Here is a 13631-nt window from a genome sequence, read left to right as displayed (position 1 = left end):
GTGTGTGGTTTGCCCTGCTTTGCGATCAGGTAAGCAACTTCGTACGATGCTGTGAGGATCGGTTTGTTGATGGGTACAAAGCCGAGAACAGGCAGAGTAGCCTTTTCATCGAATCTGGCTCTCTTCACCTTGAATTCAGCGAGCGTTGTGTTCTTGTATTTTCCATTTCCATGCAGCTTAAGGAAGTGTTCTCTTAGTTTTGCCGGTGCTAGACTAGAATTGCTCAACTTGGCATTGCAAATCATGCAGTTAGGGACGCTGACTCCCATCACGTTCCATTATACATGTGAATCCATATTGTACATATTCGTCCGACCACTTTCTTTTTGTGCTCGACATAGTAAGTATGAAGGGATTAAAATATTAAGAAAGAAATCACAAGACGTACCCTCACGACAGTCACAAGTCGACTACTGAGCGCACCAAATTCCCTGCAGCACAGATAGGCCAAGCGATGTACCGTGATCACCTGCAGCCTATGATGGCCAAGCGGGGCGTGTCATCACGAATCATATGAGACGGATGTGTGTCTTGACCTCCGCCGAACCCCTGAGACTGACTCACCGAACCCCTGGGGTTCGATCGAACCCAGGTTAAGAACCACTGTTCTAGACAATTCTGTGCTTCCAACTTTGTGGCAACAGTTTGGGGAAGGCCTTTTCCTGTTTCAGAATGACAATGCCCCCGTGCACAAAGCAAGGTCCACTCAGAAATGGTTTGTCGCGATCTGTGTGGAAGAACTTGACTGACCTGCACAGAGCCCTGAACGCCGACTACTACCTGTAGGTACTCTCTCCCGGGTGTCATCCTCAGCGTCGTCTACGGACGCTTCTCCCTCAGGGCAATTGTCATCACCTATGTGGAGATTGAGAATCACAACATTATTGCAAGTTACCTTGCTGAAGTCCTATAGCCTAATGTAACATTACTTACCAGCACGTGAGCTGTTTATGTTGGTGTGCATTGAAACAACAGTCTTTGTCCTAGGATTTCATTCTTTCCGATAGAAAAATATCCCAATCATGCTTTTACCTCCAGGACCACTTCGAGGAAGCTCTCTTTTTTCACTCAGGTAGCGCTGTTTCAAGGCCTTCCACTTGGATCTTTAAGATGTGCCAGGCTTTGTTATAGCCCTTACTCTGCATGTCTTATCTACAGTAATTGTTCAAATAATCAGGCATTTCTTGGAGCGTTTTCCATACTTTTGAATCAAACCAAAAAACTCTTTGGTCTCTTCCTCCGTACACTTGAATCTTTGTGTGCTCGGCAGGGTTTGAATGGCGCTGGAGGGTATAGCAGCCGTTTTACAGGCTCCTGACCAATTGTGCTATTTTGTGTGTTAACTTCTTTAGTACATAATGCTTCCGCCATCGTTTCTTATGACAGAAAATAACTTCTGGACATCAGAACAGCGATAACTAACAACATTGAATGAGGATTTCTACTTCAATGAGTCGGAGGCGAAGGACATACTGCTCATTCCGGACCAGGCCCAAATCCCTGAGACTCGGAAAAAGGAAGAGGCCGGAGTGCGGGATACCTGACAAGACTACTTTGCCTGGAAAAGGGGCTGCATATCGGGCAGCCTTCTGAGAATCTGGAGGCGAGCGAGTATACTCCCACTGACATCCGTTCTTCTTGCTAACGTGCAATCATTGGAAAATAAAATTGATGACCTACAATTAAGATTATCCTGCCAACGGGACATTAAAAACTGTAACATCTTATGTTTCACCGAGACGTGGCTGAACAAAGACACAGACAATATAGAGCTAGCGGGATTGTCCATGCACTGGCAAAACAGAGACGCTACCTCTGGTAAGACGAGGGGTGGAGGGGTGTGGCTATTTGTCAATAACAGCTGGTGGGCAATGTCTTATATTAAAGAAGTCTCGAGGTATTGCTCGCCTGAGGTAGAGTACCTTATGATAAGCTGTAGACCACACTATCTACCAAGAGAGTTCTCATCTGTATTATTCGTAGCCGTCTATTTACCACCACAGAACGAAGCTGGCACTAAGACCGCTCTCAACCAACTCTATAAGGCCATAAGCAAAGCTGTGCTCCTAATGGCCGGGGACTTTAATGCAGGCAAACTTAAATCAGTTTTATAAAAATTTTACCAGCATGTCACATGTGCAAACGGGGGGGAATCCTAGACCACCTTTACTCCACACACAGAGATGCATACAAAGCTCTCCCTCATCCCCATTTGGCAAATCTGACCACATTTCTATCCTTCTGATTCCTGCATACAAGCAAAAACTAAAGCAGGAAGTACCAGTGATTCGCTCAGTATGGAAGTGGTCAGATGATGCGGATGCTACACTACAGGACTGTCTTACTAGCACAGACTGGAATATGTTCCGGGATTCATCCAATGGCATACACCACCTCAGTCATCGGCTTCATCAATAAGTGCATCTATGACGTCGTCCCCACAGTGACTGTACGTACATATCCCAACCAGAAGCCATGGATTACAGGCAACATCCGCATCGAGCTAAACGGCTAGAGCTGCCGCAATCTCAATCGCACTCCACACTGACCTTTCTCACCTGGACAAAAGGAACACCTATGTGAGAATGCTGTTCATTGACTACATACAGCTCAGCGTTCAACACCATAGTGCCCACAAAGCTTATCACTAAGCTAAGGACTTTGGGACTAAACACCTCCCTCTGCAACTGGATCCTGGACTTCCTGACGGGCCTCCCCCAGGTGGTAAGAGTAGGCAACAACATGTCTTCCACGCTGATCCTTAACACTGGGGTCCCTCAGGGATGTGTACTTAGTCCCCTCCTGTATTCCCTGTTCACCCACAACTGCGTGGCCAAACATGACTCTAACACCATCATTAAGTTTGCTGACAACACAACAGTGGTAGGCCTGATCACCGACAACGATGAGACGGCCTATAGGGAGGTCAGAGAACTGGCAGTGTGGTGCCAGGACAACAACCTCTCTCTCAATGTCAGCAAAACAAAGGAGCTTATTGTGGACTACAGGAAACAGAGGGCCGAGCACACCCCCATCTTCATAGGCCGCGTTTTTGTTGTTGTTGCACTCTCTACCCATACACACGCATATTTACGCTACACACATACACTGCTGCCTAGCTACTTTTACCCCTACTTACATGTACACCTGCACATTGACTTGGCATCGGTACTCCTTGTAGATAGCCTTATTGTTATTTTGTTTTACTATTTCTTTTTTTTATTAGCAAATCTTTCTCACTTTTTAACTCAGCATTGTTAAGTAAGCATTTCACAGTAAAGCATTTCACACTACAGTCTAGTTTGTCGGGAGCTTCATGAAATGGGTTTCCATGGCCAAGCAGCTGCACACAAGCCTAAGATCACCAAACACAATGCCAGGCGTCGGCTAGAGTGGTGTAAAACTCACCGCCATTGTTCTCATGACCAGTGGAAACGCGTTCTCTGGAGTGATCAATCACGCTTCACCATCTGGCAGTCCAACGGACTAATGTGGGTTTGGCAGATGCTAGGAGAACACTACCTGCCCCAATGCAAAGTGCCAACTGTAAAGTTTGGCGGAGGAGGAATAATGGTCTGGGACAGTTTTTCATGGTTCAGGCTAGTCCCCTTACAATGAAGGGAAATCTTAACACTACAGCATAAAATGACATTCTAGACCAGTGGTTCTTAACCTTGTTGGAGGTACTGAACCCCACCAGTTTCATATGCGCATTCACCGAACCCTTCTTAATTGGAAAAATAAAATATGATTTTTTTCAAATTCAAACATAGGTATATATTTTACTGGTGCACAAAATGAACCGTGCATCAACATCACTGTGTTCAAAGAACAAAATCATCAAAACATGATTTTCACACAAAAACATAATAATGAATATTTACTGCAAATCAGTGTGACTTCTGCTGTTGCCTTTCACAGACCAGTTCAGAAATGCGCAGCTTCACCTTGGCAAGTGCCACGCTCATGTCATTTTCGCAACAAAGTCTGTTCCTTTTCTTCGTTTTTATGTCCAGCATCCTTGAAAAGGATTGCTCGCAAAGATATGTTGTAACAAAAGGTATGAAAATCTCCAGAGCTTTCTTAGCAATAACAGGGTACGTTACCATTTGTTGAAACGTTGAAAGCGTTGTTGTTCTGAAGAGTTGCTGTTGAACCTGGCTCTGCTGAATTTCAATGATTTCATCGAGCTATTCATCATTGACATCTGTTGTCTCAACACTAAACGTGAACGGCTGTCTCACCTATGCTGGATATGACTCTCTTGTAGGGAAGTATCCGTCGAGAGACTTTGCAAGCTCATCTAAGTGCGTGGCAATTGCTTGCTTCAGTTCCGCGGGTACAGAAATGTCTCCGATTCCAGATACATCTTCGATCTTACTTACACAGTCGTCCAGCAGGGGAAAGTTTGCGAAGTTATCGTTCTCGGTTCGTCGTTTCCATAACGATAGCTGTTTTTGAAAAGCCTTCAGGTTTTCCTCCGCTTCGATGATGTTGACTCCACCGCCCTGCATCTTTTGATTGAGAAGATTGAGAGCTGCGAAGATATTAGCCATGTACGCTAAAATGAGAATGAACTCACAATTTTTGAAGCAATCTGCATGACAATGTTGGTGCTCTTGCAAAAACAGGGCTAATTCCACACGCACGGCAAAAACACGATTCAGCACCTGTCCCCGGGATAACCACTGAACGTTAGAATGGTACAGAAGTACCTTGAATTCAGAGCCCATTTCTTTACACAGCTCACTGAAGATGCGGTGCCTCAGAGCACTAGTTCGCACATAGTTCACGCATTCCATTACAATTTTTAATGCTTCTGCCAGTTTCGGAGGCAAGGTTTTTGTTGCCAACGCATGCCTGTGCAGAATACAATGCGTAACAATGATGTGTGGTGCATCGGCTTTCACTAGCGCACCAAAAACAGACTTTCTTCCCAGCATGACTGGAGCTCCGTCCGAACAAACTGCAGAAACCATATCCCACAAAAGATAGTTGTCTTTGAAGAAGTCATCCACAAGTTTCTTCACATTGGCTGCCTTAGTTGTTGTTGTAAGAGGCTTACAAAATAAAAAATCTTCCTTTATCACGTCGTCTTTCACATAGTGCACGAATACAGCAAGCTGGCTTAGATTGGATACGTCTGTGGTCTCGTCGAGTTGAAGGCTGAATTTTGCCGGGCTTGAAATCAGATCTGCAACTACTTGAGCCAAGATGTCTTTGCTCATGTCCTCTATTCTATCGCTGATGGTGTCATTTGAAAGAGGAATATGGGATAACTTCAGCCTCATTTCCCAGCATGATATTCGCCATCTTTAACACAGCTGGTTTTATGAGTGTTTCACCAATGGTGTGTGGTTTGCCCTGCTTTGCGATCAGGTAAGCAACTTCGTACGATGCTGTGAGGATCGGTTTGTTGATGGGTACAAAGCCGAGAACAGGCAGAGTAGCCTTTTCATCGAATCTGGCTCTCTTCACCTTGAATTCAGCGAGCGTTGTGTTCTTGTATTTTCCATTTCCATGCAGCTTAAGGAAGTGTTCTCTTAGTTTTGCCGGTGCTAGACTAGAATTGCTCAACTTGGCATTGCAAATCATGCAGTTAGGGACGCTGACTCCCATCACGTTCCATTATACATGTGAATCCATATTGTACATATTCGTCCGACCACTTTCTTTTTGTGCTCGACATAGTAAGTATGAAGGGATTAAAATATTAAGAAAGAAATCACAAGACGTACCCTCACGACAGTCACAAGTCGACTACTGAGCGCACCAAATTCCCTGCAGCACAGATAGGCCAAGCGATGTACCGTGATCACCTGCAGCCTATGATGGCCAAGCGGGGCGTGTCATCACGAATCATATGAGACGGATGTGTGTCTTGACCTCCGCCGAACCCCTGAGACTGACTCACCGAACCCCTGGGGTTCGATCGAACCCAGGTTAAGAACCACTGTTCTAGACAATTCTGTGCTTCCAACTTTGTGGCAACAGTTTGGGGAAGGCCTTTTCCTGTTTCAGAATGACAATGCCCCCGTGCACAAAGCAAGGTCCACTCAGAAATGGTTTGTCGCGATCTGTGTGGAAGAACTTGACTGACCTGCACAGAGCCCTGAACGCCGACTACTACCTGTAGGTACTCTCTCCCGGGTGTCATCCTCAGCGTCGTCTACGGACGCTTCTCCCTCAGGGCAATTGTCATCACCTATGTGGAGATTGAGAATCACAACATTATTGCAAGTTACCTTGCTGAAGTCCTATAGCCTAATGTAACATTACTTACCAGCACGTGAGCTGTTTATGTTGGTGTGCATTGAAACAACAGTCTTTGTCCTAGGATTTCATTCTTTCCGATAGAAAAATATCCCAATCATGCTTTTACCTCCAGGACCACTTCGAGGAAGCTCTCTTTTTTCACTCAGGTAGCGCTGTTTCAAGGCCTTCCACTTGGATCTTTAAGATGTGCCAGGCTTTGTTATAGCCCTTACTCTGCATGTCTTATCTACAGTAATTGTTCAAATAATCAGGCATTTCTTGGAGCGTTTTCCATACTTTTGAATCAAACCAAAAAACTCTTTGGTCTCTTCCTCCGTACACTTGAATCTTTGTGTGCTCGGCAGGGTTTGAATGGCGCTGGAGGGTATAGCAGCCGTTTTACAGGCTCCTGACCAATTGTGCTATTTTGTGTGTTAACTTCTTTAGTACATAATGCTTCCGCCATCGTTTCTTATGACAGAAAATAACTTCTGGACATCAGAACAGCGATAACTAACAACATTGAATGAGGATTTCTACTTCAATGAGTCGGAGGCGAAGGACATACTGCTCATTCCGGACCAGGCCCAAATCCCTGAGACTCGGAAAAAGGAAGAGGCCGGAGTGCGGGATACCTGACAAGACTACTTTGCCTGGAAAAGGGGCTGCATATCGGGCAGCCTTCTGAGAATCTGGAGGCGAGCGAGTATACTCCCACTGACATCCGTTCTTCTTGCTAACGTGCAATCATTGGAAAATAAAATTGATGACCTACAATTAAGATTATCCTGCCAACGGGACATTAAAAACTGTAACATCTTATGTTTCACCGAGACGTGGCTGAACAAAGACACAGACAATATAGAGCTAGCGGGATTTTCCATGCACTGGCAAAACAGAGACGCTACCTCTGGTAAGACGAGGGGTGGAGGGGTGTGGCTATTTGTCAATAACAGCTGGTGGGCAATGTCTTATATTAAAGAAGTCTCGAGGTATTGCTCGCCTGAGGTAGAGTACCTTATGATAAGCTGTAGACCACACTATCTACCAAGAGAGTTCTCATCTGTATTATTCGTAGCCGTCTATTTACCACCACAGAACGAAGCTGGCACTAAGACCGCTCTCAACCAACTCTATAAGGCCATAAGCAAAGCTGTGCTCCTAATGGCCGGGGACTTTAATGCAGGCAAACTTAAATCAGTTTTATAAAAATTTTACCAGCATGTCACATGTGCAAACGGGGGGGAATCCTAGACCACCTTTACTCCACACACAGAGATGCATACAAAGCTCTCCCTCATCCCCATTTGGCAAATCTGACCACATTTCTATCCTTCTGATTCCTGCATACAAGCAAAAACTAAAGCAGGAAGTACCAGTGATTCGCTCAGTATGGAAGTGGTCAGATGATGCGGATGCTACACTACAGGACTGTCTTACTAGCACAGACTGGAATATGTTCCGGGATTCATCCAATGGCATACACCACCTCAGTCATCGGCTTCATCAATAAGTGCATCTATGACGTCGTCCCCACAGTGACTGTACGTACATATCCCAACCAGAAGCCATGGATTACAGGCAACATCCGCATCGAGCTAAACGGCTAGAGCTGCCGCAATCTCAATCGCACTCCACACTGACCTTTCTCACCTGGACAAAAGGAACACCTATGTGAGAATGCTGTTCATTGACTACATACAGCTCAGCGTTCAACACCATAGTGCCCACAAAGCTTATCACTAAGCTAAGGACTTTGGGACTAAACACCTCCCTCTGCAACTGGATCCTGGACTTCCTGACGGGCCTCCCCCAGGTGGTAAGAGTAGGCAACAACATGTCTTCCACGCTGATCCTTAACACTGGGGTCCCTCAGGGATGTGTACTTAGTCCCCTCCTGTATTCCCTGTTCACCCACAACTGCGTGGCCAAACATGACTCTAACACCATCATTAAGTTTGCTGACAACACAACAGTGGTAGGCCTGATCACCGACAACGATGAGACGGCCTATAGGGAGGTCAGAGAACTGGCAGTGTGGTGCCAGGACAACAACCTCTCTCTCAATGTCAGCAAAACAAAGGAGCTTATTGTGGACTACAGGAAACAGAGGGCCGAGCACACCCCCATCTTCATAGGCCGCGTTTTTGTTGTTGTTGCACTCTCTACCCATACACACGCATATTTACGCTACACACATACACTGCTGCCTAGCTACTTTTACCCCTACTTACATGTACACCTGCACATTGACTTGGCATCGGTACTCCTTGTAGATAGCCTTATTGTTATTTTGTTTTACTATTTCTTTTTTTTATTAGCAAATCTTTCTCACTTTTTAACTCAGCATTGTTAAGTAAGCATTTCACAGTAAAGGGCTAGTCCCCTTACAATGAAGGGAAATCTTAACACTACAGCATAAAATGACATTCTAGACCAGTGGTTCTTAACCTTGTTGGAGGTACTGAACCCCACCAGTTTCATATGCGCATTCACCGAACCCTTCTTAATTGGAAAAATAAAATATGATTTTTTTCAAATTCAAACATAGGTATATATTTTACTGGTGCACAAAATGAACCGTGCATCAACATCACTGTGTTCAAAGAACAAAATCATCAAAACATGATTTTCACACAAAAACATAATAATGAATATTTACTGCAAATCAGTGTGACTTCTGCTGTTGCCTTTCACAGACCAGTTCAGAAATGCGCAGCTTCACCTTGGCAAGTGCCACGCTCATGTCATTTTCGCAACAAAGTCTGTTCCTTTTCTTCGTTTTTATGTCCAGCATCCTTGAAAAGGATTGCTCGCAAAGATATGTTGTAACAAAAGGTATGAAAATCTCCAGAGCTTTCTTAGCAATAACAGGGTACGTTACCATTTGTTGAAACGTTGAAAGCGTTGTTGTTCTGAAGAGTTGCTGTTGAACCTGGCTCTGCTGAATTTCAATGATTTCATCGAGCTATTCATCATTGACATCTGTTGTCTCAACACTAAACGTGAACGGCTGTCTCACCTATGCTGGATATGACTCTCTTGTAGGGAAGTATCCGTCGAGAGACTTTGCAAGCTCATCTAAGTGCGTGGCAATTGCTTGCTTCAGTTCCGCGGGTACAGAAATGTCTCCGATTCCAGATACATCTTCGATCTTACTTACACAGTCGTCCAGCAGGGGAAAGTTTGCGAAGTTATCGTTCTCGGTTCGTCGTTTCCATAACGATAGCTGTTTTTGAAAAGCCTTCAGGTTTTCCTCCGCTTCGATGATGTTGACTCCACCGCCCTGCATCTTTTGATTGAGAAGATTGAGAGCTGCGAAGATATTAGCCATGTACGCTAAAATGAGAATGAACTCACAATTTTTGAAGCAATCTGCATGACAATGTTGGTGCTCTTGCAAAAACAGGGCTAATTCCACACGCACGGCAAAAACACGATTCAGCACCTGTCCCCGGGATAACCACTGAACGTTAGAATGGTACAGAAGTACCTTGAATTCAGAGCCCATTTCTTTACACAGCTCACTGAAGATGCGGTGCCTCAGAGCACTAGTTCGCACATAGTTCACGCATTCCATTACAATTTTTAATGCTTCTGCCAGTTTCGGAGGCAAGGTTTTTGTTGCCAACGCATGCCTGTGCAGAATACAATGCGTAACAATGATGTGTGGTGCATCGGCTTTCACTAGCGCACCAAAAACAGACTTTCTTCCCAGCATGACTGGAGCTCCGTCCGAACAAACTGCAGAAACCATATCCCACAAAAGATAGTTGTCTTTGAAGAAGTCATCCACAAGTTTCTTCACATTGGCTGCCTTAGTTGTTGTTGTAAGAGGCTTACAAAATAAAAAATCTTCCTTTATCACGTCGTCTTTCACATAGTGCACGAATACAGCAAGCTGGCTTAGATTGGATACGTCTGTGGTCTCGTCGAGTTGAAGGCTGAATTTTGCCGGGCTTGAAATCAGATCTGCAACTACTTGAGCCAAGATGTCTTTGCTCATGTCCTCTATTCTATCGCTGATGGTGTCATTTGAAAGAGGAATATGGGATAACTTCAGCCTCATTTCCCAGCATGATATTCGCCATCTTTAACACAGCTGGTTTTATGAGTGTTTCACCAATGGTGTGTGGTTTGCCCTGCTTTGCGATCAGGTAAGCAACTTCGTACGATGCTGTGAGGATCGGTTTGTTGATGGGTACAAAGCCGAGAACAGGCAGAGTAGCCTTTTCATCGAATCTGGCTCTCTTCACCTTGAATTCAGCGAGCGTTGTGTTCTTGTATTTTCCATTTCCATGCAGCTTAAGGAAGTGTTCTCTTAGTTTTGCCGGTGCTAGACTAGAATTGCTCAACTTGGCATTGCAAATCATGCAGTTAGGGACGCTGACTCCCATCACGTTCCATTATACATGTGAATCCATATTGTACATATTCGTCCGACCACTTTCTTTTTGTGCTCGACATAGTAAGTATGAAGGGATTAAAATATTAAGAAAGAAATCACAAGACGTACCCTCACGACAGTCACAAGTCGACTACTGAGCGCACCAAATTCCCTGCAGCACAGATAGGCCAAGCGATGTACCGTGATCACCTGCAGCCTATGATGGCCAAGCGGGGCGTGTCATCACGAATCATATGAGACGGATGTGTGTCTTGACCTCCGCCGAACCCCTGAGACTGACTCACCGAACCCCTGGGGTTCGATCGAACCCAGGTTAAGAACCACTGTTCTAGACAATTCTGTGCTTCCAACTTTGTGGCAACAGTTTGGGGAAGGCCTTTTCCTGTTTCAGAATGACAATGCCCCCGTGCACAAAGCAAGGTCCACTCAGAAATGGTTTGTCGCGATCTGTGTGGAAGAACTTGACTGACCTGCACAGAGCCCTGAACGCCGACTACTACCTGTAGGTACTCTCTCCCGGGTGTCATCCTCAGCGTCGTCTACGGACGCTTCTCCCTCAGGGCAATTGTCATCACCTATGTGGAGATTGAGAATCACAACATTATTGCAAGTTACCTTGCTGAAGTCCTATAGCCTAATGTAACATTACTTACCAGCACGTGAGCTGTTTATGTTGGTGTGCATTGAAACAACAGTCTTTGTCCTAGGATTTCATTCTTTCCGATAGAAAAATATCCCAATCATGCTTTTACCTCCAGGACCACTTCGAGGAAGCTCTCTTTTTTCACTCAGGTAGCGCTGTTTCAAGGCCTTCCACTTGGATCTTTAAGATGTGCCAGGCTTTGTTATAGCCCTTACTCTGCATGTCTTATCTACAGTAATTGTTCAAATAATCAGGCATTTCTTGGAGCGTTTTCCATACTTTTGAATCAAACCAAAAAACTCTTTGGTCTCTTCCTCCGTACACTTGAATCTTTGTGTGCTCGGCAGGGTTTGAATGGCGCTGGAGGGTATAGCAGCCGTTTTACAGGCTCCTGACCAATTGTGCTATTTTGTGTGTTAACTTCTTTAGTACATAATGCTTCCGCCATCGTTTCTTATGACAGAAAATAACTTCTGGACATCAGAACAGCGATAACTAACAACATTGAATGAGGATTTCTACTTCAATGAGTCGGAGGCGAAGGACATACTGCTCATTCCGGACCAGGCCCAAATCCCTGAGACTCGGAAAAAGGAAGAGGCCGGAGTGCGGGATACCTGACAAGACTACTTTGCCTGGAAAAGGGGCTGCATATCGGGCAGCCTTCTGAGAATCTGGAGGCGAGCGAGTATACTCCCACTGACATCCGTTCTTCTTGCTAACGTGCAATCATTGGAAAATAAAATTGATGACCTACAATTAAGATTATCCTGCCAACGGGACATTAAAAACTGTAACATCTTATGTTTCACCGAGACGTGGCTGAACAAAGACACAGACAATATAGAGCTAGCGGGATTTTCCATGCACTGGCAAAACAGAGACGCTACCTCTGGTAAGACGAGGGGTGGAGGGGTGTGGCTATTTGTCAATAACAGCTGGTGGGCAATGTCTTATATTAAAGAAGTCTCGAGGTATTGCTCGCCTGAGGTAGAGTACCTTATGATAAGCTGTAGACCACACTATCTACCAAGAGAGTTCTCATCTGTATTATTCGTAGCCGTCTATTTACCACCACAGAACGAAGCTGGCACTAAGACCGCTCTCAACCAACTCTATAAGGCCATAAGCAAAGCTGTGCTCCTAATGGCCGGGGACTTTAATGCAGGCAAACTTAAATCAGTTTTATAAAAATTTTACCAGCATGTCACATGTGCAAACGGGGGGGAATCCTAGACCACCTTTACTCCACACACAGAGATGCATACAAAGCTCTCCCTCATCCCCATTTGGCAAATCTGACCACATTTCTATCCTTCTGATTCCTGCATACAAGCAAAAACTAAAGCAGGAAGTACCAGTGATTCGCTCAGTATGGAAGTGGTCAGATGATGCGGATGCTACACTACAGGACTGTCTTACTAGCACAGACTGGAATATGTTCCGGGATTCATCCAATGGCATACACCACCTCAGTCATCGGCTTCATCAATAAGTGCATCTATGACGTCGTCCCCACAGTGACTGTACGTACATATCCCAACCAGAAGCCATGGATTACAGGCAACATCCGCATCGAGCTAAACGGCTAGAGCTGCCGCAATCTCAATCGCACTCCACACTGACCTTTCTCACCTGGACAAAAGGAACACCTATGTGAGAATGCTGTTCATTGACTACATACAGCTCAGCGTTCAACACCATAGTGCCCACAAAGCTTATCACTAAGCTAAGGACTTTGGGACTAAACACCTCCCTCTGCAACTGGATCCTGGACTTCCTGACGGGCCTCCCCCAGGTGGTAAGAGTAGGCAACAACATGTCTTCCACGCTGATCCTTAACACTGGGGTCCCTCAGGGATGTGTACTTAGTCCCCTCCTGTATTCCCTGTTCACCCACAACTGCGTGGCCAAACATGACTCTAACACCATCATTAAGTTTGCTGACAACACAACAGTGGTAGGCCTGATCACCGACAACGATGAGACGGCCTATAGGGAGGTCAGAGAACTGGCAGTGTGGTGCCAGGACAACAACCTCTCTCTCAATGTCAGCAAAACAAAGGAGCTTATTGTGGACTACAGGAAACAGAGGGCCGAGCACACCCCCATCTTCATAGGCCGCGTTTTTGTTGTTGTTGCACTCTCTACCCATACACACGCATATTTACGCTACACACATACACTGCTGCCTAGCTACTTTTACCCCTACTTACATGTACACCTGCACATTGACTTGGCATCGGTACTCCTTGTAGATAGCCTTATTGTTATTTTGTTTTACTATTTCTTTTTTTTATTAGCAAATCTTTCTCACTTTTTAAC

The sequence above is a fragment of the Oncorhynchus clarkii genome, chromosome 8, assembly GCF_045791955.1.
Source record: "Oncorhynchus clarkii lewisi isolate Uvic-CL-2024 chromosome 8, UVic_Ocla_1.0, whole genome shotgun sequence".
Classification (NCBI taxonomy): domain Eukaryota; kingdom Metazoa; phylum Chordata; class Actinopteri; order Salmoniformes; family Salmonidae; genus Oncorhynchus; species Oncorhynchus clarkii.
The sequence above is the reverse complement of the archived record's forward strand: the minus strand, read 5'-3'. Positions refer to the sequence as shown.